The following is a 5,341-nucleotide window of genomic DNA, read 5'->3' as shown; positions in this document are numbered from 1 at the left end:
ATTAAGATTTAGTCGGTATAATTGTACGTTTGTCCGTCTGTCTCTTTCTCTTCATTGTCTCTGTCTGTCGCTGTCTCTATGTGTGTGTCTGTCTATTTTTTTTTCTCTCTCTCTCTCATTCTCTCTCTTTTTCTCTCTCTCTTGATCTATGAAATTGGAGCTAAACATACAGAAAACTTCCATTTCACAAAGCTCATTGAAAGCATAGGTAGAATAACCGTCGGGATAAGGAGGATGTGTCCTGTTGTTGTAATATATGACGTATTTTCCGCCTTCCTGGTTTGGACATGTTATGTTTATCGGGTTAGGTATTGTTTCTAGCGTGTAGTTCATGTCCATGAAGCAAAGTAATCCATCTTCTTTATCAGTGGTGTTTGATACGTACACCAAGAATCCCAAAAATCTTGAAGCATACACGTTGATTAAATCTAATCAAAATCAAAGATTGTATAGAAGTAAATGTTATTTTTGTTATCGGTGCAAAAAATATGCAATGAAATAAGTAAAGGAAACATATTCATATTTTTTTATAATTTACGCACTGTATTAAACACTAAAATATACAAAAAACTAAATAAATACCTGATTCTATATGTTCCGTCCTGTAATATATGACAATATGATGGATTATGTGTATTCGTCCAAGGTCCACCCGCAACTCTGCGGTTGATTTTCCATTGTCCTCCAGCAGCAGACAGGTGTGAATACAAACCATCTACAGCACGCTCTGCTCCCCATCGTCTGTTACCATGAGGATAATGCTCCCATGCTGATTTATTAAATCCTACGTTTTCTATTTGAAAACAGAATGTCTTTCTATAAAACAGCTATATATTATTGATAAGATGCACGTCAATTTTTCAGTAGTGTTAAACATGTTAAGTTATGAAATCACAATGAACAATGAAATGGTAATTATTTTAAAAGCTAAACTGCATTTAACCTGTGCATGCAAAGGTTAATTGAGTTAGATCGAAATAATGAAAAAGAGAGATAAATTAAGTTTTACAATGTCTTTTCCATTCTTTCTGGACTCGATGATATTATATCTTCTACCCCCTGAAACTCCTGTCATGTGGTTTTAAATATTTGTTGTGCCAATCTTGGATATTTTATCCATTTTGACTGTATGTCAGAATTAAAAACTAACACGTGATCAAAACACCCTTTATGGGTGTAACACTATTCCCCTGCATGTACTTCATGTAAATTGAAGAAAATCAATATCTGTAGAAACTGATTTCATGTTTTACGGTATCCCACTCCTCAGTGTTTTTGTATCAAAATCTTCTTGATAAGTATATCATAGAAATCTGTAGAAAAAAAAAAAACAAACTTTAAAAAGTACAAAGATAATGGGAAGTCAGTGTTCATCCCTCCAAGCTATTGCCAATTTAATTTGACCTTTTTGCACCTAAAATGGAATTTCAGCCTGACTAGGATTTGTTGTAACTTTTTCACGAAAAATATTCTACGAAGCTTCAATTTTATGTGACCTTCATGCACTTTAAAAAGACAGTTTGTATAATTATTACAATTTGATTTGAAATTAAATTTTTGAATATCAACATTTTTATAAGGTTAATCCAGTTTGCCTAAACATGTATTCAGTATTATTTTGACATAAAATCACATGAGGGTCAGTGATATGAAATTTTAGAAACATGGTTTCAAAGGTATAAAATGCTAGCAAACTTTGACTTTGAAAAATTCAGACATTTTCTATTTTGCATAATTTTATGCTTAAGTCTATCACCCTCTCAAAATTTAGTTATGTACAAGTCACACAGCACCTATAGATCATGTCACAAACCTATCAGAATAATGAATAAAGTATAATTAAAAGAAAAGTATATAGAAAATTCATAAAATTGCTTGTTTCTGTAATTTTCGACTAAACAACTTTTGCACGAGAAAATAGTTTTCCCCAAAACTTGTTGGGTTTTTTTTAATTCAAATAGTTTTTCTCTATGAATGTTGTGTATTTATAAAATGATGATCTTTTGTGATGTTTAAATCAATAAAATCATCTTCCTTTATGAATATCAAAATATTATGAACATATGCGCATTGAAATCAAAACGTGAGGAGTGAGATACCTTAAATATATGTTGCACTTTTTGTTTTAAATGAACAAAACACACTTTAACTCCCTTGTTTCAAACCTAGTGGTTACTTCCCCCTCTCCCACCCCCCCCCCTCCCACACACACACTCGTGAATCCAAAGCTGATGAGTGCTCTTAGAGAAACCACTGATGCCCTGTCCATGATGTATTCCTACTGTCCATACCTATTTAAAATCATGTCACTCATTCCTATGGTCATTTAGAACGATCTACCCGAATGGTAAAGTGTTTCCTGACTGTTAGTTTTACAGTTTTAATTTTAAGCTATTTTTTCCTATTTAGACAAAAAAAAAATGAAACTTCATCTAAGATAAGAAGAAAAAAACATTGGTTTGAGAGTAAATGTATAATTATTAAATCACAAGTTCTTTAACCATAATTATTTATGTGAATAATAAAATACTCCTACCGTAAGCTACCCCTTTACAGAACAAAACACTCAAAGTAATGCACATATCTGTGACACCCATGGGGATAATGCAACCATTGAGAACATGTACCTGTAAGTGAAAACATTTCAACAATTCAACAATTCCTTAGTGAAGTTGAACGGCATTTAGAGCTAGAAGGATTAAAAAGCATAGCCCATTAAGTAAAAAGCTGTCATGATTGCAACTAAATGCCACTTACAAGAATAAACCAATGAATTATTAATGGGTAAAATTTAATTGAGAGGTCTAAAAACTTGACTGAATGGCATACTGTAGTATTGCCATTCGTCATTACATGTGTTGAGTACATGTAACTTTTCAGTCATATGTTAATTGACTGAAAGGCAGAGGTTAATCCCCCACCCGTTTTAAAGCAGCGTTATTCCATTTTAAATGGCCAGCAAACATTTGAATGCCAGTTATAAAGTTTCAACCATTTCAAATACAAGGTTATCGCCGGTTTTCTGTTCGTCCGTCTGTCAACTTTTATCGTATTTTTTTTTTAATTTCTTCTGTTGAACCGAATAGAGTAATTAATCCTCATTCGTAACAATGACAATAGTATAATTTCAAATGTATTCAAATATAAATAAACGACCCAGAAGTCAATATTTTAATCAGAAACCATTCTTTAAAATGTATCGTTTGCTCTCTGTCAATAATTGGATTAATAAAAGTTAAGAAATAATATTACCAATCAACCCTTTTTGTATTTTTGTCACAAAAAATATGTTTGCATGTTTTTTGACTTGATGAAGCTATATTATCGTTAAATTAAACGATGGTAATATGACTTAAGATATCCAACTCCTCAATGTTCTTGTATCAAGAATTTCCTACGAAGCACATCATTGAAATCTGTAGACAAAACATACTTACTAAATACAAAGATACTTATGGGTTAGTGTTCATCCCTCTGAGTTACCGCTAATTTGATTTGACCTTTTTGCACCTAAAATGCAATTTCAGCCTGATTAGGATTTGTTGTCGGTATTTTTGATTAAACTTATTTTCGCCAGTCCTGTTTTTACATGTAATTATGCATAATGGTAAGACTGAATAGAGGAATTACGACAAAAATGTACAAAGCTGCATAATTTTTGTGTGACCTTTTTCACTTAAAAAAAAATACAATTTCTATAGTAGTTCCAATATGATTTGAAATAAAAACTTTTTGAATATCAAAAATTGTATACGATTAATCCAGTTTGCCTTGATATTTAATCAATATCATTTTGACATAATAAATCATGGGGGTCAGCGAAGTCAAATTTTAGATATATGGCTTCAAAGGTAAAATTCCCGCAAAATGTTGATTTAAAAATCAGATATTTTCTATATTTTTGCATGATTGTATGCTTAACGTCTATCACTCTTTCAATATTTAATTTTAAACGTGTCTCACAGAACCTATAAAATATGTGACAAACCTATCAAATGTTAGAAATGTGAATAATGAATAAAGTATACAAAAAAGACAAGCATATTGAAAATTCATTAAATTGCTTGGTTCTGTCATTTTCCTATAAAATAACCCTTCGCACGAAAAAAATAGTTCCTCCCAAGACTTGTCTCCTTCCTGAATTCAAATGGGTTTTCTTTATTAACGTTGTGTAATTATGATATAACAATCTTTTTGTGATTATTAAATAAATAAAATCATATTCACTTAAATATAATGATCATCTGCGCAATGAAATCGAAACGTGAGGAGTGGGATACCTTAAAGGCTAACATAGTTATAACATTTCGTCATCTTTCCAGACCCTTCATTACACATTTAGTTTGCTAGGTGTCAGTGTCATATGGATCATGATATCATACTGATATAATTTATATAAAACGTATTATGCTTCAATACAGATCCCTCATATCTAAATGCCTTAACATGGTGGATGCTTGTGTATGTTATTTCATGTCCAAAATTTAGAAACTTGTTGCTTTTTCGTTGTACGTTTTACCATTTTGATCGATTATTTTTAAGACAATATGCATGCCTAGTTTCGAATCCGGTCAACCTGTCTTATACATGTATACTTGTGGTTGTTGTTTTTAAAGATAATTCTTTATTCTTCAATAATGCAGAAATAATGCAGTAAATTGTAGTAGTTTTAATAATATAATACTCACGGTAAATGATAATGAAGTCCACCGTTTATTCAATTTGCGATGCGAATAAAACATTTTAAAAACTGAATTGGAATCAACTCACTTCAACTTGAAATGCTATGGGGTAATCAAGAATCAACATTAATTAAATGTTTACAATTATGTCCCCCCCCCCTTTTTTTCTGCACACATTTCCGTGACTGGGGTTGTCTGCGGATGTAATCAGCGAACATATATCAGTATTAAAAACAAAGTGTGAAGGACGTTCATGTATTTCCTGTTTTTAAATATAACTATTGACTAATAAACCTTTCATAAGCTAGAAGAACCTTGTTTTTCTGTGCACCTAATTTAAACAATGACCATTAGAAATTCCTAAATACCGTGCAAATAACCATCTATTATAAGGCATATTCAACATTAGGCAAACTATTTGATCGGAATACGGAATTACTCGTATTAATATTATTATTAAGGTCTTCCGTTTCCAATGGAAGACCTTATTGTTATTCTTCGGTTTCTTTTTAAGGTCGGAAACGGCTCGACCGATCTTCATCAAATTTTCAGATATGATCTATTTTAGTGTGAACTTTTTTACATTGATGACGTCATATTCTTTTTTGAGATATTGATATTTTAAAAAAAATTATGGGTATTTTGTCGGCAGACGTTCT

The 5,341-nt window shown here is 31.4% G+C and overlaps 1 long non-coding RNA gene across 1 annotated transcript; it reads right to left on the bottom strand.

The window, feature by feature from the left end:
- Nucleotides 1–749: 749 nt before the first annotated feature.
- LOC136270056 (uncharacterized) lies at nucleotides 750–3,518 on the bottom strand. The gene is made up of 3 exons (XR_010707691.1): nucleotides 3,438–3,518; nucleotides 2,537–2,627; nucleotides 750–793 (listed from the first exon to the last, which is right to left on the bottom strand). It is a non-coding gene; the product is annotated as an uncharacterized lncRNA (long non-coding RNA).
- Nucleotides 3,519–5,341: the final 1,823 nt, after the last annotated feature.

This window comes from Magallana gigas, chromosome 1 (assembly GCF_963853765.1).
Source record: "Magallana gigas chromosome 1, xbMagGiga1.1, whole genome shotgun sequence".
Taxonomy (NCBI): domain Eukaryota; kingdom Metazoa; phylum Mollusca; class Bivalvia; order Ostreida; family Ostreidae; genus Magallana; species Magallana gigas.
This window is presented reverse-complemented; position numbering and strand designations above follow the sequence as displayed.